This window comes from Vicugna pacos, unplaced genomic scaffold (assembly GCF_048564905.1).
Source record: "Vicugna pacos unplaced genomic scaffold, VicPac4 scaffold_20, whole genome shotgun sequence".
NCBI lineage: Eukaryota > Metazoa > Chordata > Mammalia > Artiodactyla > Camelidae > Vicugna > Vicugna pacos.
Genome location: NW_027328741.1, coordinates 80,905,761 through 80,930,024, shown reverse-complemented (window position 1 = coordinate 80,930,024; position 24,264 = coordinate 80,905,761). Strand labels below are relative to the sequence as shown.

At 46.2% G+C, this 24,264-nt stretch overlaps 1 protein-coding gene across 1 annotated transcript in view; it reads left to right on the top strand.

The window, feature by feature from the left end:
• Positions 1 to 24,264, top strand: part of LOC140694057 (uncharacterized) — a 133,946-nt gene that overhangs the window by 27,469 nt on the left and 82,213 nt on the right. The window contains exons 13-15 of the mRNA XM_072957522.1: positions 1,429 to 1,554; positions 8,934 to 9,084; positions 9,842 to 9,949. The gene's annotated coding sequence lies outside the window, so the exon portion shown is untranslated. The remainder of the gene's footprint in view (positions 1 to 1,428; positions 1,555 to 8,933; positions 9,085 to 9,841; positions 9,950 to 24,264) is intronic.

Below are 24,264 nucleotides of genomic sequence, written 5' to 3'. Positions count from 1 at the left end.
GTCAACCATGTGACCTGGGCAACTTTCTCAAACCCAAGCTTTGTCCACCCACGGTTAGCAGAGATGGGGGATAACAGGATGTCCCGCACAGAGTGTCTGTGCAGATTAAGTGAGGTAGAACAGACAGAACAGTGGTGGGGCCTGGCCCATTGGTTGACAGAAGGGAGCTCACCATGTGCAGCAAGTTCCATGGGTCACCCAGCAATCTGCCCAGAGGCTTAGCCACTCCATCGCTATCATGCATCTGAAGTCCACTTAACCACATGGGAGAGAAACAAACACATATTCTGAGTGTAGCTACCACAGGGAAAATTGCATCTGAGCGGGGAGTAATACCAGAGGGTGATCAGGATGGAGGAAGATGCCCCCTGGGTTTGAGCAGACTGGAGCTGCCCTCCAGAGCCTGGGGTTAGTGAGGATGGGCTTGTAGAAATGCCCCTCTCCTTTACCCATCAATGCTGGGTCCTGCGGGTACTGAGTCCCATAATCGGTGTGCTGCTTGGGTCCTCAGCACAGAGAAAAACCCAGGGGTTCCCACAAGGCTTCGGCCACATCCTCTGCTTCCTGAACTCCCACTCTGGTGACCCCACCTGGGATGCAGAGATGAGGTGAGGCAGGGACCTGTGCTGTCAACATCACTGCTCTACCCTGGGAATCTGGCACACAGTAGGTGCTTGGTAAGACATTGTTGAATGAACAGCAATACTGGGCCAAGTTTCTGTGGGTGTCTGTGCCCCCAGATCAGGGACCCCTCAGGGCCCACCTCACAAGTGACATGAAAATAATAATCCCACCAGGAGCAATAACAGTTCCTCAGAATAAATGGGCTTTTCCAAGCACTCTCCACCTGTTGCAAAGGCCTCCAAGCAGGGAAGTGAGCTGTCAGGGGCAGCACTGCACTCTCCACTGTAACAAGGAGAAAGCCAAGGGCCACAGAGAGGAGTGCCTTTCCAGTGTCACTGCTCACTTTCCCACCTTTTGGGAGACCAGGAGGCTTTTCTACTACATTCTGGCTCTGAAGCCCCAATACTGTGTGGACATGCCTCCCTCCCCGGAGCAAGGAACCACTAAGTGACCTGTCACTTGTCACCAAGCAGACAGGCTCATTCCAGCTCATTGTGCCACCAGCAGGTTGTGCTAGAAGCAGAATCCTCTGGGAGACATCACACTCTCCCAAGCTGGAAACAGGTGAACAGCTCACAGGTTTCCTGAAGAGGATGGTCACATGGCCTTGATCTGGCCGATCAGCATTTTCCATCCTCCCTGGCCACTGTGATTGGCTCAAGGCTGGGCACCAGCCCAATCAGGCTCCACGGAGGTCAGGCCTAGTTGCTGGAATCCTGGGAGCAGAGAAGTTCTATTTCAGTTGGGAGTTGAGGGGTGGTGATGTCAGCCTGTGGCAGTTGGTGACTATCTTGCTTTATAAAGGCAGAGCCATGTGAAGATGACACCAGTGGCAGAGCCCAGAGGTGGGGAAGGATGACTTTTGTTGATGTCACTGAGCACCAGGTACAGACCTGCCTGAAGCTATCTCCCTGTGGACGTCTCAGTTAGGTAAGTCATTCTCTCCTGCCCTGTTTGCTTCTTAAAGCCACTTTGGTTTTCTGTCACTGGTTTTAAGAAAAAGTTTGACTATTCCTTCAAGCTGGCTAAATGGAGACCCTGGAACTGCAACAGTGAGGTGACAGGCAACAATGTGGCAAATAGACTCCAGAGGCCTCTGTTCAAACAGGGGATTGTAAATGACAAGGGAGAGTACACATGGCCTCAGTGAACAGATTTGCTACTGGTAGCTCCCAGTTCCTGGATATTAGAGTGCATGCACTCAGCCAAGTCTCAGCTCTGCTGTCACACCTGCTAACCCACAACTCTCCTCTCCCACCTGCCAGGCCTAGGGGGGGCTGGACACCCCCGGGCACCTGAAACAGCCCAGGGCTTTGTGTAGTAATTTACACAGGCTGCCCCCAGTTCTGAGGGTGAGGGTGACTGGGTTCCAGTTTACAGAGAAAACAGACGACGTTCTCACTTGTGAGATGTGGGGGTGGGACCCCAATCTACCATCTGACATATGACTTCGGAGTGGACAGCCTCCCCACCCTCAGCCAGGATGCTTGCTATGCCTCGGGGCTCAGGAGTCCTGTTCCCTCCATCACCCCTCCTGGAGGTGAGAGTGGGGGGCTCTTCTCTATACAACATTCACCCCTGCAGGGGCACACGTGTGACCTCACAGTCTGTCATCCCTTCCTTATGACCTGGACCTCCTTGATGTGTGAGCACTGCAGATCATGGGTGCACACGTGGGCAGGTGCACCATGACTGAGAGGACAGCACTCCAATTTAAGCCCCCTCCATGCTCAGATGATTACATCCTGGAATTGAGGGGTTCCCAGGGGTCAGGTGGCCAATTCTGGCCTTAGGGGCAAATTCTTATCACCCAGGGGGCTAATTTTTAAATTAAATTACACATTTACAATTCAATAGTCAAGCCCCTTTCTAGGCAGCCTTGTAGCCTCTCAGCTTTTACCCCTCGCTGTGACCATGTTCTAAGCTTCAAATTGAGTGCCATTATGGACATGAACATGTCCCTGTCATGTGTCACCTTCACAGTAAGCGGCCACCCCAAACTCCCCTCCCTTCCCCTTGTCGATATCTCCACACAGGGAGTAGGGTCCTTTTGATGCAGTTGTGCAAATGTGCGAGCTAAGGGTTTAGAATGTCCAGGCTAGGAGGGGTCTTCTCCACATGGCAGGGCAGGTGGGCTGGCAGGGGGTGATGGTTCACTTGTAAAACCTCAGCTGGTTTCAGGCAGTGACCACAGACTGGCAGCCAAGGGCTCAGCTGGTGCAGAGTAAGCGGATTAAATGTGTTCACCCAGACGCCTTGGGAGTGGCAGCCCTGGAGTACGACTACAAGTGAGGAAGGTGGAGGGTCCCCAGTGCCTAGACCTCCAACTTCTAAAAATCAGGACTGAGATGTGGCTTTGAAATCAGAACACTGGAATTCAAAGCTTCCCCCACCACTTTGTCAATAATTCAGAGCAAATCAGCCTCAGTTTTCTCACGTGTAAAGTGAGAACTTTGAAGCCTCTCCCTCTGAGGGTGTGGAGGGAAGTAAATGCGGTGACAGCAGAGCATAGGAGCTGTCTGGGCTGAGCCTGCATACAGGCAGGCCGTTGTTGCTGCCATGACCACTGTCTTCCAGGGCAGGGTCTGCACTCGTTCCCTGTGAAGGTCCAGACAGTAAACATTCTAGGCTTTGAGGGACCTACAGTCTCTGTCACAACTACCACCCTCTGCTGTTGGAGGGCAAAGGCAGCTCCTGCAGTAGGTAGTCCAGGCTCGCACCCCCGCTTCCTGACATAAGTATTCCTGAGATACAATTTTCACATAACTTTGTTGGCTTTAGGTGTGCAGCATAATGACTTGTTACATGTGCATATTGTGAAATGATCAGTTCATTAACTTTACTTGACGTCTGTCATCACCCATAGTGACACACTATTTTCCTTGTGATGAGAAATTTTAAGAGGTACTCTCTTAACTAACAAATGCACAACGCAGTGCTGTTAACTACAGTCACCTTGCAGTACATTATGTCCCCAGGACTTGTTTATCTTCTAACTGGAAGTTTGTACATTTTGATTATCTTCCCGAATTTCAATCACCCCCTGACTCACCTCTGGCAACCACCAACCTGATCTCTGTTTCTATGTGTTTCGGTTTATTTTGTAGATTCCACATATAAATGAGATCATAGGTATTTGCCTTTCTGTCTTATTTATTTCACTTAGCATAATACCCTGAAGGTCCACCCAAGTTGTCACAAATGGCAGTATTTCACTTTTTTAATGTCTGAATAAGATTCCATTTTATATACATATATATGCATCACGTTTTCTGTACCCATTCATCTGCTGATGGACACTTAGGTTGTTTACATATCTTGGTTATTGTAAATAATGATACAGTGAACATGAGGGTGCAGTTGTCTCATTGACATAGTGATTTCATTTCCTTTGGATATATTTCCTGCAGTGGACTTGCTGGATCTTATGGAAGTTCTAATTTTAAATTTTGGGGGAGCCTTCTTACTCTTTTCCCGAGTGATAGCACCAATTTACATTCCCACCAACATTGCACAAGTTTCCCTTTACTTCACACCACCACCATCACTTGTTATCTCTTGTATTTTGATGACACCCACCCTGACAGGTGAGAGGGGGTATCTCATTGTGGTTTTGATTTGCATTTCCCTGATGGTGAGTGATGTTGAGCACCTTTTCATGTACCTGATAGACATCTGTGTGCCTTCTTTGGAAAAATGTCTATTCAGTTCCTCTGCCCACTTTTTAAATCAGATTGCTTGTTTTTTGCTGTTGAATTGTTAGAGTTTTTTATATGTTTTGGGTGTTAACCCCTTATCAGATATATAGTCTGAAAGTACTTTCTCCCCTTCTGTCTGTTATCCTACACTCTGCTTTCTGGATGACAGGGGTCCAGGCACTTGGGAATCTCTGCTTCTCACGTGTTTCCAATGGTGGGTGGGTGAGGGCTGTGTTCTGATAAAAGTGTGCACAACCGTGGGTCACTACCCCTTAGTTTAGAAGGTGGGCTCTGAAGAGTGCAGTGTGGGCAGGGATGTTTCCCTGAAGTCATCATTTGGATGGTCATGTGCTCTGGAACTCACATCATCTAGCCTGGGTGTGATGGGGGAATTTGCAAAGGGAGGACCTTGTAGCTAAGACACTGACCAGGTGATCTTGTGTCTTGTTGGAAGGACCTGGAAAAAAAGTTGTGTGGAACAGGGACTCCTCCAGGTCACAAGGCTCAGTTCAGACTTCTGGGATGCAGAGACCTGCTCAGAGCCACTGTCACTGAGGAGGGAAGGGCCTCAGGCAGGAGGGAGGAGTTGCTGGATTTCACTTGCCCTGTTTGTCAAGTTTCAGCTCTGGTGATGTGTGGAACATGGGCTTAGCTTTGGGAATGTAAGAGGAGAGGTTCCTGGGGAAGGGCTGACTTTTTCCTCTGATTGAGGTCCTACTGTTTGCCAATCACAGCAGTCCTCTGAGTCAGGGCTGGAAAGCCAGGCACAGAGAGGTCAGGGAGTTTCCAAGTCACACAACATTAGGGGCATCATTAGGGTCTGATGCAGACCTGACGCCCAGCCCACATTCTCTCTCCTTTCTCAGGACCATCATGATCCCACATGTCAGAATCACCCAGAGAGGCCCAGGTATGGGCACTGGGACCTTTCCTGCCTAACATGCCAGGAGCCTTAAGAGGGACGACAAGACACTTCCTGAGTCCATGATGCCCAGAGGCTGCTCTTAGCAAGAGGCTCAGCACACACTCCTGGATGAATCCTAGCTCTGTCCTGAGTCACTCTGTCCTCCCTGCCTCAGTTCTTCTGCCCACATGGGGCTGCAAACAGCAGCCACTTCACAAGGGTCTATGGAACCTCCAGGATCCTGGAAGCAGCGCCCTCACACAGGGAGCACGGTCTCCTTAACTTTTCCTCACCTCTTTGCTGGATGTAGAGTCCCAGAGGGGCACTGGCTTGTCCCAATTCTCACCCCAGATCAGGGTCCAGCAGGGGGTGGTGTCCAGGCTGGACTCTGTCCTCTGCCCCTTTTGGGGACCCTCATTCATTGCACCTTGGCTGCCTGGACACTGTCTTCCAGGGGCCACTCTATGCCTCCCACACCTACCTAGCATCCACCCACCCTGGGTTACTCCAGCGCCCTCTGGCCCTTGGCCACACACCTACTCCGTGTTGAGTGGAAATGAGGTGACCGACATGCTGGGCCTCCTGGACAGTCTGGAGGAGCCCGATATCCCCAACCTGCCCACCACACCAGGTGCCCAAGATGGGGAGAGTGTGTGCCTTCATTCATACTCTGATTTGCTCAGATTCTCAGCACCTACTTTGCTGGGTGGATATGGGGGCAGAGGTATGATGTAAAAGCAGGAGACCTGGACAGCAGACCATGAGAAGGGGGCTAGCCCAGGCTGGTCTCATAACCCCCTTAGATTTGACTTTATCATCTTTAAAGTGGGGCAGACTCTTGTGAGGTGAGCAGGATCCTGACCCATAGCCAGGCACTGTCCTACACACCTTAGAGAAGCTTACTGACTCCTCATGAAAATCTGTGGGGCAGGGACAGGCATTATCACCCATTTCTGCAGAAGTAACTGAGGCGCAGAGAGAACAGCTGAGGTGACCACCCCAGATTACAGAGCCCAGGTCATCTGGTTCCAGTGTCCAGGCTCATGGTAATTGCCCATTCTGGGTTTTCCTCCTCCCTTCATCCTCCACTGGGACCCATGGCCGCAGCCTCATCTCAGTGTGATTGTTCATGGGGAGCAGGGTGGTTGCACTGAGGGCCCGTTTCTCTGAGGACTGCTTTCCCAGAAGGCTCAAGGGGTTGACTGTATTCACTACTGGACACCCAGGCCTGGGCCCAGGCCAGCCACACTGCAAAGCCTGAATCAGTGATTGTTGAGTGAATACCTGAACCTCTGCGTGTATCTGCATGTTGCCCCCATTTCCTCATCTCCACAGCTGGCTACCCGGCCAAAACGTTGTGTAATCAGGCCTGGGCCAGGGACAGTCAAGGGGACCAGAGCTGCTCAGCTGGGGACAGGAAGCCTCAGGGGCCCTGTGGCTGTCCCAAGCACCTCCTGGGGCAATTCACAGGGAAGCCCAGACAGCTTCCAGGAACAGCAATCAGGTCCCAATCCCAGGGGTATAGGGTAGGTCTTGAGGGGTGTTCCTGAGACTGACTTTGTGTATGAAGGGGGCCTGGGGGTCAGGCTGCTTTCAACGTCCATTCCAGGCCCACACCCCTGCTGGCAGCATGGAGCTAGTCATAAAGGACACAGGTCGTGGGGCCAAGGCTATAGCAGGGCTCTGCTCCCTCTCTGTGGCTCAGTGTCCTCATCTGTAACAGAGAACTAGTAACAGGGCCATGGGAGGGCTCACTGAGACCCTCCTCTGTGGCTTTGGTTGGACACTGCCCTCTCTCTGCTCAGTGCCCTTCTCTGTAATAGAGAACTAGTAACATTTTTCTTAGCCCGTTTTGGCCCCATTTTTCTGAGTCTCTTTCTACATTGGGCCCAGGGCTTTCACAGAGATCACAGACTTGGGATGTAATCAGAGTGTGGTCACAGCCCTAGTGGTCTCAATTGAGGCCAGAGGAGCTTCAGGGGGGGTGGGAATCCAGAACTGCTTCATGGAGGAGGTAAGATCTGAGCTGTGTCCCCAAGGATGAGCTGTCATCTAGCTGAGGCCTGGCATTGAGCAGGACCCATGTACATGGTTAATGAGGGTGTGAATGAATGGATGGGCACCCCTCTAACAGAGAGTGAGGGGGGAGTCCCCTAGGCCAAAGCAGGAAACACAGGGCACCCTGGGGGAGCAGAGGGCGGGGCTGCAGTGTGATGCCTGCCTCACCCTTTATGGGTGTCTTGCCACCACTTTAGCGTGTGTTCTGGTGGATTTAGAGCCCTTTCCTCTCCTCTGCTAAAGTATCCTGCTCTTCATTCCCAGCAACATCCGCCTGTGTCACCTCAGTGTCCCCAAGTGGACCTGGACCTGTCTTGTGGGAGATTGTGAAGAGGGATTTGGTGTGCATCCCAAGAATGAAGTGGGAGGGAGAGGATAATAGGGACCTCCATAGGGGATCATGGGCTGGGAGACATCGGAGGGGTGGGGAAGGCAGAGCCTCAGAGCTGTAGGATCCTGCTAGTGGTGGCTCCTTCACGAGGGGCTTCACAGGAAGGAAGCAAACATGGGGTAAAGGCAGAGCTCAGTTTGGGGCTTGCTGACATGGAACAGCTCATCACAGAGATGTCCAGAGGAGCTGGATGTAGGGAACGAAGATGCCACTGATGTCAGGGTCAAAGCCTGAGACCCAGATGTGGTGGGGCGGTGGTGCAGGGGAAGAGGCTTGAGGATATCAAGATGTTCATTCATTGGGGTCCTCAGGGTGGGGACCTTCATGTTCATTTCATAGCCACCTGGTGCCTGACAGAGTTAGGCTTAGGGAGGTCAGAGTAGACACGTGCCGATAACCTAGATTCTCCTCTTTCCACATAAAGTCCCTGGTGTGAAGCCAGCAGGCACTCTTCAGAGTCATACACCCTCACCCATGGGCTCTCTGTGTGCCTAGAGCCCAGTGGCCCCTTACCTCCCACTCCCCACTGTAGGACCCTTTGCACACCTGCATTTCCACAAGCTATAAAACATCTTCTCTTGCTGTGTGTTTACCCTATGAAACCTCATTGCCCCAGGAAGAGAGAACTCACATCCTTCCCTTATTAAATTGGTAAAGCCTTTTGTTCAGAGAAGCCCCTGACAGATCTCACAACCAACAAGGTACCTGTGCATGAATTGATCATGCAGCCCCCTCCTCCTTGTGTGCACAGCACCCCCCCAATAACAGACCCCACACACTCAACATTGGCTCTCGTGTAGGCACCTCTTGCCTGTGTGGCCTGATGTTGCCTATAGCAGTGTCCCTATTGAACTTTCCTAAACCCTTCTCAGACGCTGGTAATTCTTTACCAACCCAAGTAATTAGCCTGCCATTGTGCCCACAACACCTGAAACAGAGTTGACTAAATTATGCAGACTGATGATGCAGGTTAATTTGCTATAAAGGTGAAATCAAGGTTTACAAATGAAAGCAACATACATACTCAAGGCAGGACTAAGAACTCACACGGATAACTAAGACCCTCCACATACATCCCACTTTGCCCTTAGGGCCTTTGGGATGGCTGCTCTTTCAGCCAGGCTCTCTCTCCCCCTGCTTCTTAAACACCTCCAGGAATCTGCTCAAATGTCCTCCCTGACCTTATTTTTCTCCATGGAACATATCACCTCCGGACATTGTGTATATTTTACTTAATTTTCTCTGTGTCCCCCACCAGGCTGTCTGCTGCATGAGGATGGAGACCTGACTGCTTCACTACCTGCTGTGCCTGGTATCTGGAACCCACCCAACACAGTAGGACCTCAGAGATTGTGTGACGGGTGTGTGATCACTGTAGGCCACAGACAAAATCCTTCCCAGCAGTCATGGTAAGAGTCATTCATACTCTACTTACTGAGCCCTACTGTGTGCTGGTTACTGACCTGGGTGGGAGGCATGCAGTGGATTAGACACAGTGAGCACACACAGCATGTTAGGAGGGACCTGTGCTCTGGAGAGCACATAAGGCTGGGGGAAGTCAGGAGTGCAGGAGTGGAGGAGAAGAGGGCCAAGTGGAGACAGTGGTGCCAGAGGAGACAGAGAGGTGGGGCCCAGGTCGTGTAGGGCTTTATGGCTCCTGTGAGGGCTTTTCCTCAGGGCAGCGGAACCATGGCTGGGTACGGAGCAGGGGCCCGTGTCCTGAATGCTATGCAGGAAATGGAGCAGGTGTCTGCTGGGGAGATGTGCTTGGAGGAGGCTGTCCCTGTAGACTGTGCAGGCAGAGAAGGCTCCTCTGAGGAGGTGACATCTGAGCTGAGCCCTTGTATGGACCGTGTTTCCACCTTCTGTAGACTGGATGCTTTCATCAGCCCTGCAGCCCTGTGCAGGACACACCCTGTTCTCAGTCACCTGGACTTGGCCTCCTGCCTCCCTTGTGGGCCCTCCCACCCCAGAAGGAGTCCTTCTAGATCTAACTCACTACCTCCTCCACTGGACTTGGACTCACACTGAGCCACTGTCCACCTGCCCAACTCACCCAGAGTCAAGTCCAGAAACTTGGGGGAGCCCCTCCACCACAGAGCCCATGAACTTACTCAAATGGCCAGTCCTCAGCCTGCTCACATGCCTCACACTCCCCTCCTGCAGAAACCCTGTGACAGATCATGTCCACAGCACCCTGCTCCTCCGATCCTGACCCCAGGCTTTCCCATGGGGTGTGACCCCGCATGGGTTGCAGTCCCCTCCTCCAGTCTGGTGAGTAGAAACTACCTTTACTTTTTTCTTTTGTTAATATATTTATTTTTTTAATTTTTATTTTATTGAGTTATAGTCAGTTTGCATTGTTGTGTCAATTTCCAGCATAGAACATAATTTTGTCAATTGTGTTTACTCTTTCAAGAAACCATCTCTTGGCTTGATTTTTTTCAAATGTTTCTTATATCTCTATTTTATTTATTTCCTCCCTGATCTTTATTATTTCCTTCCTTCTGCTTACTTTTGTTATTTTTGCTCTTCTTTTTCTAATTCTTTTAGGTGGTAAGTTTGATTGTTTATTGCAGTTGTTTCTCGTTTTTGAGGTAGACCTGATTCTCTCGCTATAAACTTCCCTCTAAGCACTGCCTTTTCTGGATCCCATAGGTTCTGTATGGTTGTGTTTTCATCATCATTTGTCTGAATGTGTTTTTTATTTCTTCTTTGATTTCATCATCCACCCATTTTTTTTTAAAGTAGTATGTTGTTTAACCTCCATACTGTCATTTATTTCTCCTTTATTTTTCTGTAGTTCATTTCTAGTTTCATGGTATTGTGGTCAGAAAAAGTTGCTTCAAATATTTTCTATCTTCTTCAAATTGTTAATACTTCTTTTGTGACAAAGTATATGATCTATCCTAGAAAATGTGGTATGTGCACTTTAGAAGAATGTATGTTCTATTTTAGGGAAATATAATGTTCTGAAAATATTACCCAAGACAAATTGTTCTATTGTATCATTTAATTTCTATGTTGTCTTATTAATTTTATGTATGGAATATCTGTCCAGTGATGTTAATGGATTGTTAAAGTCTTCTACTGTGATTGTGTTCTGATCAAATTTTCCCTTTTTATCTGTTAGTATTTTCTTGTTATCTGTTATGTATTTAGGTGCTCCTATGTTGTGTTCATATATGTTAATGAGTGAAATATCTTCATCTATGACTCCTGTAATCATTATAAAATGTCCTTCTTAATCTTTCTTTATAATCTTTGTTTTAAAGTCTATTTTATTTGAAATCACTGTTGATATTCCTGCTTTCTGGTCATTTCCATTTGTGTGGAATATCTTTTTCAATCCTCTCACTTTCAATCTATGTGTGTCCTTCTCCCTAACGTGGGTCTCTTCTATACAGCGTATTGTAGATACTTGCTTTATTATCCACTCTGCACTCTATGTCCTTTGATTAAAGCATTTAGTCCACTGACATTTATATTAATTATTGATAGAAATGTGTTTATTACCCTTTGAACTTTGTTTTGCAGTTCATTTTGTATTTCCTCTTTGTTCCTTACTTTTTCTTTTTGTGGTTTGATAATTTTCCTTTTTATTATCTTGGTGTCTTTTTAGTTTTGTGACTCTATTGTAACTTTTTGGCTTGTGGTTAACCTACTTTGTACATATATTAACCCATTACTATATCTGTTTGTTTTAAACAGATAGTAATATAAGCTCAAACCCATCCTACCAAGAACAAAAAAGAGAGAGAGACAGAGAGAAAGAGAGAGAGAGAGAAACCTGTATATTTTCTTGCTCGCCTCTCCCACCCTTAATGATTTAGATGCCCTCTTTTATGATTTCATGTTTATTCTGTTGTAATTCATTGTAGCAATCACCTTTCCAATTATGGTTTTCTCCTTTTTGTAGCATCCTTCTTCTTTTCTATTTAGAGTAGGTCTTTCAATATTTCCTTTAGCATAGGTTTAGTGTTGCTAACTTCTTTTAGTTTTTGCTTGTCTGTGAAGTTCTTTATCTCTCCTTCTATTCTAAAGGATACCCTTGCTGGATAAAGTATCCTAGGCTGCATCATTTTTTCATTCAGGACTTTGAATATACCTTGCTTCTCCCTTCTGGCCTGTACTGTTTTTGTAGAGAAATCAGCTGAAAGTCTTATGAGGGTTCCCTTGTATCTCATTCTTTGTTTTTCTCTTGCTGCCTTTAGAATCATTTCCCATTCTCAACCCTGGTCATCCTGATTGTAATATGTCTTGGTGTGGGTCTGTTTGGGTCCTCCTTGTTTGGGACGCTCTGTGTTTCCTGTACTTGGATATCTGATTCCTTCTTTAGGTTTGGGAAGTTTTCAGTCATGATTCCTTCAAATATCTTTTCAATCTCCTTTGTTCTTTCTTCTCCTTCTGAGACCCCCATTATGAGTAGGTTGGCATGCTTTATGTTATTCCATAGGTCCCTTATATTGCTTTCATTGGTTTTTATTTGTTGTCTCTCAGCTGTTTTGTTGTCCTGTCTTCTAAGTCACATATTCATTCCTCTCAATTATCCAGCCTACATTTTACATCCTTTACCTCAACTCTCATCTCAGCAAATGAGTTTTCCAATTTTCACTGGCTCCTCTTTAGAGTTTCAATTTCGTTATTTGACATATTCTCTGTCTCTATACACAATCTCTTTTAGTTTCTTCAGTACTTTGATCACTCCTTTTTTGAAATCATCTAGTAGACTATCAATGTCTATTTCATTGATTGTTCTTTCAGGGGGTTTATCTTGTTCTTTTAATTGAGACAGGTTGCTCTGCTTTTTTATCTTGCTTATATCTCTCTGGCACTATGGCTTATGGAGTATCAATTATCTACTGTGGTCTTTTAAGAGTTTACTTATTTATATAAAATGGATGCAGAAATAAAACTAAGCACAAAGAAATTAGTTTTAAAAGCAGTATAATCAATAACAGAAGAACATATTGAAACAAGATAACAATTGAGTTGGGATGAATTTTTAAAATATTAAAGGAAGAAAAAATATTTGACAACAGAGTATAATCACAACAGAAGAAAAAAACAAGGATAAAAATGAAATTAGACAAATTGAAAGATAATAATAAAAGTATTTTAAAAGAAAATTTTAAAAGGGATTAAAAATAGAAATATAAAAATTATTTAAGAAGTAACATTTAAAAAGTAAAAGAAAATGGAACAGAAAAAGAAAAGAGTATGTTCCCGTGGAGATTGTGTGCCCTTAGTAATTTTATCAAGAGGTCCTTCTTAAATATGTGTGGTTACCAAGTCTTACTTCTGTGCCTTTTGTCTGTTATCCCTTTGGTTAATGATGTGGCCATTAACCTGTTAACCAGAGCCTACCCTGGCTATTGAATGGGGACTCCTCTTTGTTTTGTGGTTGTCACAGCTCCTGCCCTTGCCTTGCTTCATGAACTCAGCTCGTTGTTTCCAAAGACCCTCTGGTCACACCCTTGGTCTGTGCTGCTCCCAGTGCCTGTAGGTAGACATGTCACATCTCCTCCCAGTGCTGCATCTTGGTGCTGCACTCCTGCATGGTAGGTGGGCAGGTTGTGCCCCTTCCCAATGCCATGTCCAGGTGCAGCAGTCCTCCACAATAGTTGGGTTGGTTGCTCCCATATTCAGTGCAACTCCCCACTCCACATCTGTTCCACACTCTGTGGGTGGGCTTGAGGCAAATGGCCACACCAGCCCTAGTCCCTGCTCTTTGCCAGAACTTTGCTCCTTGTTCATTTGTCTTAGAGGTGTGAGTTCGTAGAGGCACCAGGACAGAAACTTCCTATATGTCTGGGGATGTAAACAAGTCTCAGTCCCACCTATGAGGTTGCAGAACTGCCAGGTACATATTCAGGTTTCAACCCCATGTCTGCCTGGGTGGGTATGATGGCTGTGGCTGAGCCTCATCTCTCTTATTCTGAGAAATCACCAGTTATGTTGCCATGAGTCAGCAGAAACAAAGGACGAAACACCCCTTCCCCCAGGCAAGCCAGCAATATTGCTTTGCTTTATTTTTTTTCTTATTTTATGGGAGGCCCAGGCTGTTCTGACCTGTATACAATCCAAGCAGATGTCCACAGCACACTGCAGTCCCCCAGGGTTACCTATGTACAGTCATCCAGAGTCTGCCTGGATCCAGCAGCCTGTCCCTTCCCATCCCTGATTCACTTCTAGGTTTGGGGGTTGTTGTCACACTTTGTGCCCATTTAACTTAATTCTGTCAGTCAAGGGTGGTTCTGTACACATCTGGGCCTCAGAGGTTCCCTGTCCATCCTGCTGACCTCTCCGTTGGAAAGAGGGAGACCCAGTCAACCAGCACTATCCCTCCTTTGCTGCTCCCTCTTCAAAGGACCAACCCCAAGCCATTTTGCATTTTCTTCCTTCTTTTTTCCTCTTCTCCTACCAGATTGGTGGCACATTTTGTCTTTTGAAGATGGCAATGTTTTATCAAAGTTCAGCAGATGTCCTGAGTGGATGGGTGTGTCTGTGAATGTCAGTCTTGGTGAATTTATTGGAGAGGATAAGATACAAGCATCCTTCTACTCCACTATCTTGGCCTTTCTGCAAGAATATACACTCTTAATAATTTTGTCATAAGGTTATTTTTAACTATGGGTGGTTGCCAAGTCTTCCTTCCACGCCTTTTGCCTGTTATCCCCTTTGTTGGTGGTGTGGCTGGTGTTCTGGTGGCCTGAATCTGCCCTGGCTATTGAGCAGGAGCTCCTTTTTTTCCTGTGGTTGTCACACTCCTGCCCATATCCTGCTGTGAAAACTCCACTTGCTGGTTCCAGAGGCCGTCTAGTCGTGCCCCTGGTCTGTTTCCCAGCATCTGTAAATGGGTGGTCTGCACCCCCCACCAGATGCCTGGTCCCAGGACCACACTTGTGCAAGGTAGTTGGCAGGTAGCTCCCCTGCCGCATTAGGTCCATGCTTTGTAGGTGGACTCAGAGGAAACAGCTGCACTAGCCCTCACCCCTGCTCTGTTCCAGAACACTGCTTCTTGTGCATTTGTCTTAGAAGAGCCAACTCAGAGAGGCATCGGTGTGTAATGGTCCCTTCTTCTTGGGACTGTAAACAAATCTCAGTCCCACCTATGAGGTTGTGGAGCCCCTAGGTAGAGATTCGGGTTTTAACCCCTCCTCTACCTGGGAACAATGCACCAGAAAATATGGTGGCTATGGCTGAGCCTTGACTCTCTTCTCCCAAGAAGTCTCCAATAATGGCACTGTGGGTCTGCGGACACAAAGGCTATGGCTACCCTTCCCCCCAGGGCACACCAGCAGTGTTTTCTGCCTTTTTTTTTTTTATTTTATGGGGGACCCAGGCTATTCTGTATACTCTCCCAGCCATGGCACACAGAACATTGCAGTCCCCCAAGTTTTCCTCTGTAGAGTCAGCCCAAGTCCTCTGCTCAACTCAGACAGGTGTGTCCCATCCCACACCTGCTGGTTCGCATCTAGGGCTGGGGATCGTTGGGACCCTTTGTGCCCCATTAACTTATTTCTGTCAGTCAAAGTCTATTCTATACAGATCTGAGCCTGTGAGGTTCCATCTCCATCCTGCTGAACTGGCCAATGGAGTTGGAGAGACCCAGTGTATTAATGCTATTCCTCCTTTGCAGCTCCCTCCCCATTGGAATGGTCCAGAACTATTTTCCTTTTTCTTCTTTTCTCTTGTTCTCCCACCAGATTTGTGGAAAATTTTATCTTTTGAAGAAGTCAATATTCTGTCAAAGTTCAGCAGGTGTTCTGGGTGGTGGGTGTGTCTGTTGATGTCACTCTTGGTGAATTTGTGGGAGAGGGTGAGCTCTGAGCATCCTTTTTACTCCACCATCTTTCCTCCTCCTTCACTCTTTTTCTTTTGATTGGAACATTTAGTCCATTGACATTTATAGTAGCTATTTTATAGATGTGGGTTTATTGCCATTTTGAAATTTGTTTTCCAGTTGATTTTGGTAATTATTTGTTTCTTTCTTTTAATTATTTTTATTTTTGTGGTTTGATAAATTCCTTTTCTATTAGCTTGGTTTCTTTTTGGGTTTTATGACTCTAATATATACTTCTGATTTGTGGTTACCTTGTCATTCAAGTATGGTAACCCCTTACTTCATCTGTTTGGTTTTAGTTGATAGTCATGTGGGCTCAAGTGCATCCTAAAAAGAAAGAAGACAAAGAGAAAAAAGGAAAAAAAAGAGAAAAAAATATATATTCTCTTGCTCTCCTCTTCCACCTTTCATGATTTTGCTATTCTCTCTTTCTTGTTTGCCTTCTTGTTTTCTTTATTGACTTACTGACTTATTTATATCCTCATGTTTTCCCTTGCAACTCACTGTATTTATCGCATTTCCAATTATGGTTTCTTAAATTCTATAGCTTCCTGTTTATTTTTTATTTAGATTAGAACTTTCAAATTGTTTTTTAGCATAGATTTAGTACTGCTGAATTCTTTTAGTTTTTGCTTGTCTGTGAAAATCTTTCTCTCTTTCTGTTCTAAAGGATAGTCTTTCTAGATAGAATATCCTAGTTTGCAGCCTTTTTCTTATTCAGGACTTTGAATACATCTTGCCACTCCCTTCTGGCCAGAAGATTTTAGGTAGTGAAATCAGCTGAATGCTTATGGGACTCCCTTGTAACAAACACTTTGTTTTTCTCTCACTGCCTTTAGAATATTTTATTTTACTTTAACCATTTTAACTATAGTATGTCTTGGTGTAGGTCTGTTTGGTTTCTCCTTGTTTGGGACCCTCTGTGCCTCCTGTACTTGGATAATTCTTTCCTTCTTAAGGTTTGGAAAGTTTTCAGTCATGATTTCTTTAACTATCTTTTCAATCCCACTTTCTCTTTCTTCTCCTTCTGGGACTCACCATTATGCATAGGCTGGCACACTTTATATTATCTTGCTTTAATTGGTCTTTATTGACTTTTCTGTCTGCTGTTCTTTTTGGGTTATTTCTTTTATCTTGTCTCCTAAGTCATTTATTCATTCCTCTGCATTATCTAGTCTTCTTTTGATTGCCTGTAGTTGAATTTTCTATTTTTAACTAGCTCTTCTTTATAGTTTAAATTTTCTTTTTAAAGTTTTCTGTCTCTATTGATAGTCTCTTTTAGTTCTTTCAGTGAGTTGATCATTTCCTTTTTGAAATCTAGTAGACTATCAAAGTCTATTTTACTGATTGTTCTTTCAGGGGATTTCTCTTGTTCTTTTAATTGAAAGTGGTTCCTCGGCTTCTTTATTTTACTTATATTTCTCTGGCTCTATGTATTTCTTTTAGACCCGTTTCTGAGCTGTGATATGTAGTAGGCAGGGTTGGAGCAATTCAGTTGTGAAGAAGAATAGGCAGAAGATGTTCACTGGGGAGTTCTCTCTGTGGTGTTGCCTGTCACTTGTTATGCAGACTTACAAAGTACTATTTGTTGATGTTGGCTTTATCCCTGCCTTAGCTATGGGAATGTCAGCCACCTACTCTGGTGCCCCTCAGGTTCTGAGCCCCAGGAAACATCAGTGCAGATCCAGCAGTGTCAGTCCCTTGGACCTGCCTTAGCAAGTGTGCAGTCACACACATGAATTTGTGGTCCACTACAGGTTCACCTCAAACCCCAATCCTGCACCCACATATGGAACCATACACCACCCTGTTGTAAATACCCTCACTGGCCACCCTTCTTGAGTCAGAACTCCACTCACTGCCTGTAAGTCTCAGAGGTGTGGATCCACAAAGTGACCAGATACAGCAAATCCACCCTCTCTGCCTGGGGCTGTAAACAAATCTCAGTCCTGCCTGTGAAGTTGCAATGGCACAGGTTATGGAGTCAACATTCAGCTCTGCCTTTGTGCAGCAGTGTTGGCTATCACCAAGCCCCATTTCTCTTCTCATGAGAACACACCAACAATGGAGCCAAGTGGAGAAAGTGACTTTGGCACAGCTGTGTTTCATTCCTCCCCCATTATACCAACATTGGTGCTTTTTTATGAGAGTTTCAGTCTGTTCTGTTCCACACACACACACAGCCAGAGCTCACACTGCCCTCTAGTTTCCTGAGGCTGCCTCTCTGCAGTGTGACCCAGCCCTCTGCCTGGGCTCTTCACTGACTCCAGTAGCCAGTTCTGGCTCATCCCTGCTAGCTCATGTCTAGGGCTGGTCATCACAGGGACCCTCTGTGTCAGTTTTCCCCAGTTCTGCCTGCCATGCAGTTGCCACTGTCTCCTCCAAACCTTGGAAGCTCTGCTTCTTTCCTAGCTGATCTCCCAGCTAGAGAGGTTGTGTCCCAGTGTGAGTGTGCCTTTCTTCCTGTGCTACTCTTTCCCTGCAGGATCAGTTCTGCACTGAATTTTTCTTTTCTCTTTTTACTCCTTGCCATATTTTGTGAGAATCTTCCTGTATTTCAAAATAAGAGACACTCTACCAGAGTTCAGGAGGTTTCTGTGCAATTCAATGTTTTTGTAGATGTAATTCTTTGCGTATTTGTGGGAGAGGTCAAGCTGTGAGTCTGTCTACTCTGCCATTTTGGCTCCTTCAAATTTTAAAATAGGGCTAGGTCTTTCTTAATTACTCTTAACAAGCTGTTGTAGTTTTCAGCGTACATGTCTTGTAATTTTTCCTTGCCTCTATTGGATGCTGATTCAGAACATACACAACCTTCTGGAGAAACCTGTCCCACCCTGCCATTTACTGCCAAATAGCTGGCCTGTGTCTGAGTCACCAAAAGGTTTTGTTCTTTATCTGATTCTTAATTCTTTAGAATTTATCATTTTACTCTCATAAATGCTGATTGTACTTGTAACAAATATTTTAAAATAAAAATAATAAACTTTATTCTATAGATGAAATATGAATGAATCTCAAGTAACATATGCTTTTAATACCTTAGAATTAGTAAAGCAACATAGATACATTATAAACGCTTGAAATGTTGCCTAAAGGAAAAGTGCAGAGATTTGCAAATCCCACTCCCAGAAGTGACCGTCATTAATGGTTTGGTGACCATCTCTCAGTCTCTATCTCTCTCATTCTCTCTGCCTCTGTCTCTCACACATCACAAGATTCATTTACATCTATGATGATTTGACACATATGTGGTCATAGAGATGGCATCTTGGATGTAGATGATGGATTAACAGGCATCCAAACTGAGGGCTTCCTTGACATCAGGTAAAGACCTAGCACTCATTTTTCCAGCTGCACAACAATCATTCCTCCATCTGAACCAGAACTGATGAATCCTACCCCCTCTCCATGAACATTAGTGTTGCTTCCATTTCCCTAGTAGTTTAAACAGGACTGTGATGAACATCCTTGAAAAGACATCTTTGAAAAATTGTGCAAGAATTTTAGTATGATCAACGGTAAGCATTAGCACTGCTCGAAAAGTGGTGCACTTGTGGATCTGTGATGCATCCTGCATACTGTTCTCCCAGAGAGGATAGTCTGCTCACTCTTCCCTCCAGGGGATCTACTGTGGCCTCTGTCTCCTCATGTTGTCACTAGAGCTGGTTGTCACCAGGCTAAAGGCCTGCCAGTGTGATATTGACCAATGCTGTCTCCGAAGTGTGAACATCTTGCATTCTCACTTGCGAGGTCGAGCATCTCTAATATACACTGGCCACCTGCATTGCCTCTTGTTGGAATTGCATGTGTTTGTTCTGTTTCTGTTTAGAACACAGTGTTTCAAGATATTTTTGGACCACAGGGATGTGAAACCTTTCTCTGACTTTAGGTTATGAAAAATGATATTTCCATGTTGTGGTTTGTCTTTCATGGATTTTGATTATTATTTTTTTTTATTTTGTTAGGTTATGTTTTGCCACAGGAAGAGCTAAGCATCTCCCTCCTGGCTCTGGTTTCACACAAAGAATAGCAGTGCCTATCTCGAGATTATGCACATAGTTACTAAAAATATTCATTTTGTACATCTCATCTTTAATCCACCTGTATTTCCCTTTGAAATAACCAAAATGCTACTTCAAGTGAAAAAAAAAACACCAATCCCTTGTTAAAATATGAGAGCAGACACAAACAGCCATCTTTTGTATGATTTCATTGATAGGGAACATCCAGTGTAGGGAAAGACACACAGAGAGAAAGAGGATTAGAGCTTGTCAGGGGTTGGGGGAGGGAGAAAAGAGAATGTGTGCTTTAGATACGGGGTTTTATTTTGAGGAAAGAAACAGTCTGAAACTAGACAGTGACGATGGTTACACAGCATTGTGAATGCACTTAATGCTCCTGAATTGCACAATTTAAAATGGAAAAAACATCTAAATTTTATTATGGTAAGCTTAAAACATAAAAATAGATGGTACTCTAAATGACATGAAAGAAAACAAGGAAATGACAGAAAAAAGAAACAAAAATGATGCCAGGAGAAGGGACGTAAAGTTCGGGTCTGGGAGTGGGTTGATTCTTAGAATTAGATGACAGTGTTGGTGGTTGCAGAGACACCTCAGCCTGTAGGGGTGATGATGCCTGAATTGGCTCTGGGCCTCATAGAAGTATGTGTGTCGGTGCAGGAGGAGCTACAAAATCAGGCTCAGGGTCTCCCTGCAGGACTGGTAATGTAACCTGGCTCTAGGTCACCTGTAGGGCTAGTCCTACAGTCTGCAGAGCTGGTGGGATGTGACACGGTCCTGTGTGTATTGCAGGTGCAGGCTCGGGTTCCCCAGCAGGGTTGTTAGAATGGGACACAGTCCTGGGTCTCCTGAAGGAGCCATCTCAGGATCTCATGCAAGACCAGGCTCAGGGCATCCTTGTAAGGCTTGTGGAATGAGACCCCATCATTTTTCTCCTGCAGCAGCAGATTCAGGGTGTCCCTGCAAGGTTTTGCAATTTCACCCTGCTCTATAACTCCTGCAGGAGCAGGCTTGGACTGTCCCTGCTGGGTTATTGGAATATGACCCATCTCTGATTCTCTTTCAGAAGCAGGCTCAGGGTCCCCCTACAGGGCTAGTCGATTTTGTTCCAGTCTTAGGTCCTTTGCAGGTGCAGTAATGGGGTCTCCCTTCAGGGCTGGTGAAATGTGACTCAGCTGTTGGTCTCTTGCAGAAACAGGAAGAGTTTCTCCCTGCAAGCCTTGTGGAATGAGACCCAGTGCTGGGTCTCCTACAGGAGCATGCTCGGGGTCTACATGCAGGGCTAGTGGAATTGGACCTGGCTAATGGTGTCCCTGCAGTGCTGCTGGAATTGTTGCAATTCTTGGGTGTCTTGAAGGTGTAGGCTCTAAGTCTCCCTGCATTGCTAGTGAAATGTGACCCAGTTGTGGTTCTCCTGAAGGGACAGACTCAGGGTTTCCCTGCAGGGCTGGTGGATGGGACATAGTCCTGGGTCTCCTGGAGGAGCAGGCTCATGTTGCAACATGACGAATCTCAGGTTCTCCTGCAGGAGTAGGCTTGGGACCTTCCTGAAGGGCTAGTGGAATTGGACATGGCTCATGGTCTCCCTGCAGTGCCATTGGAATTGGTCCAATTCTTGGGTCTTTTGAAGGTGTAGGTTGCAGGCTGATAAATTACCTGTAGGGCTGGTGGAATGTGACATGGCTCTTAGTCTAATGCTAGAGCTGATTCAGGGTCTTTCCACAGGGTTGGTAGAATTGGTCCCAGGCCTGGGTCTCCTGCATGTGCAGGCTCTGGTATCCCTGTAGTGCTTGTGGAATGTGACTGGGTTTCTGTTTCCTGCAGGGGCAGGCTCAGAGTCTCCTTGCAGTGTTGCTGGAATGGCACATGGTTCTGAGTTTCCTGCAACAGCAAGCTTATGTCCTTCCTGCATGGCTAGTTGAATATGACTCAGAACTTGGTCACTTGCAGGAGCAGGCTAGTTTTCTCACTGCTGGGATGGTGGAATCAGACCCTGTCCTGAGTCTTCTGCAGAAGCAGCTCCAGGTCTTCCTGCAGGGCTGTTGGAACATGACCCATCACTGGTTCTGCTTCAGGAGTAGGCACAGAGTCTCCTTGCAAGGATAGTGTAATTGGTCCCAGCTCAGGGATCACTACAGGGCTGATTAAATGTGTCCTGGCTCTGTGGTTCCTGCAAGTGTAGATTCTGTGTCTCCCTTCAGGGTTGGTTTAGTGGGACCCATTCCTGGGTCTCCTGTAGTAGTAGGCTCAGAGTCTCCCTGAGGGCTGGTGGAATGGGCCCCTTCTCTAGGTCACCTGCCAGAACAGATTTGGACTCTGCCTTCAGGCTGGTGGAATTGGGCCTGTTCTTGCATCTCTTGCAGGAGCAGGCCTTGGGTCTTCCTGGAAGAATACTGTAATATGACCCATCTCTGGTTCTCTTGCAGGAGAAGCTCATGGTCTCCCTAGAAGGTTAGCAGAATTTGTCCCATTCCTTGGTCCAAGGCTCAGGGTATCCCTGCAAGGTTGGTGGGATGGGACCTAGTCCTGTGTCTCCTGCAGTAGCAGGTTCTGTTCTCTTTGCAGGGCTGGTGGAATGTGACTCCACCCTGTGGTTCTTTTGCAGATGCAGGCTCAGGGACCCCACCAGAACTGATGGCTCTTAGTCTCCTATGGGAGCAGGTGAGGGATTCCCTGGAGAGCTGTTGGAATTGGTCCCAGTCCTGGGTCTCTTACAATTGCAGGCTCAGTGTCTCCCTGCAGGGTTTGTTGAATATGACTTGGCTGTGGGTATGCTGCAGGAGCAAGCTCAGTGTTTCCATGCAGGGTTGGTGGAATGGGATCTAGTTCTGGCTCTCCTGCAGGAGGAGGCTGGGGTTCTCCCTGGAGAGGCTGATGGAATTGGACTGGGATGTCTGTCTCCTGCAGGAGCAAGCCTATGGATTACCTGCAGAGCTGGTAGAATGTCACACAACTCTTGTTCTTCTGCAGGAGCTGGCTCATATTCTCTGTGAATGGCTTGGTCTCCCCCAGGAGCAGGTTTGTAGTCTCACTACAGGGCTGGTGTTATGTGACCCGCACTGTGTTTTCTGCAGATACAGTCTTAGTGTTTGACTGCAGGTTTGGTGGAATGGGACTAAGTTCTGGGTTTCCTGGAGTAGCAGGCTCACGGTCTCCCTTCTGGGGTATTGGAATGTGACCCAGTCATGTGTTTCCTGCCGAAGTGGCCTCAGGATATCCCTGCAGGGCTGTTGGAATTGTACCTCACTGTGTATCACCTGCAGGATCAGGTTTGTGCTCTCCCAGCAAGGCTGGCGTATTTGGACCTATTCCTGGGTCTCCTGCAGAAGCAGGCTTTCAGTCTTCCTGCAGGGCTTCTGGAATATGACATATCTCTAATTTTCCTGCAGGATCAGGCTTGTGGGTCACCCAGCAAGGCTAGTGGAATTGGACCCACTTCAAGGTCTTAGTGCATGATTGATGGAATGGGACCCAGTCCTGGGTCTCCTGCAGGAATTGGCTCAGAGTCTTCCTGCAGGACTGGTGAAATTGGACCAATTCCTGAGTCTCCTGCAGGAGGAGGCCCTGCATCTTCCTGGAGGGATGGTGGAAAATGACAGAGATCTGTTTCTCCTGCAGAAACAGGCTCAAGGTCTCCCTACAAGGCTAGTGTAATTGGACACATTCCTGGATCCATTGCAAGTGAAGGCATGATGGTCTTCCTATGCAGCTGGTGGAATGTGATTCGGCTCTCAGTCTCCCGCAGGAGTAGGCTTAGGGTCTCCTTGAAAGATTGGTGAAATGGGACACAGTGCTGTGTCTCCTGCAGTAGCAGGCTCAGGTTCTCCCTACAGTATTGGTAAAATTGGACCTGGATCTAATTCTCCTGCAGTAGCAGACTGAGGGTATACCTGCATGGCTGGTTTAGTGTGAAGGAACAGCAAGTCTTAATACATTGGCCCACTCCTGGGAAAAGGATAAACAGGGCTTGGTGCATGGTCTCTTGTATTGTCTGAAAAAGCCCCTTGAGATGTGTTGATTCTGATGACCTCTTCCAAGAACTTGAACACTTTTAGAATCTGCCCATTCATCTTGTTTAGACTGAAGGAATCTGCCTTTCATCAGTTCTTGGAATAGAGATCAACACAAAAGGAAAGAGGGAAGAAAAAAATACCAATCTATCTGTTGAGAAATCAGCTGAAGACATTAAAAAGTTCTCTTGCAATACACTTGTTTCTATTTTGGTGCAATTAGAATCATTTCCTTATTATCAATTTTTGCCATTTAAATTAGAATATATATTGTTGTAGGCCTACTGGGGTTCGTTATGCTTGGACGCTCTGTGCTTGTTGTGTTGAGATAGCCGGTTCTATATTTGGTTTAAGAAAATTTCAGTCTGATTTCTTCAAATACCTTTTCAAACCATTTGTCTTTATTCTTTTCCATGTGGGATCCCTATGAGTCATACACTGGTATGTTTTCTCTTATCCCAGATTTCATTTGCATTGCTTGCATTGGTTTTCACTAGCTTTTCTATGTCGTGTTCTGACTGAGTGATTGTGGTTATCCTGTTTTCTAAGTCATTTATTTGTTCCTGTGCATTATCTAGTCCGATTTGGACTGTCTTTAGCTTAGCTATTCTCACCATTGAGTTTTCTGATTATATTTGGCTCATCTAAAGTGTTTCTCTTTCCATTTATACTAGCCTGCATTTGTATTCATAGACTCAAGATTTCCTTCAA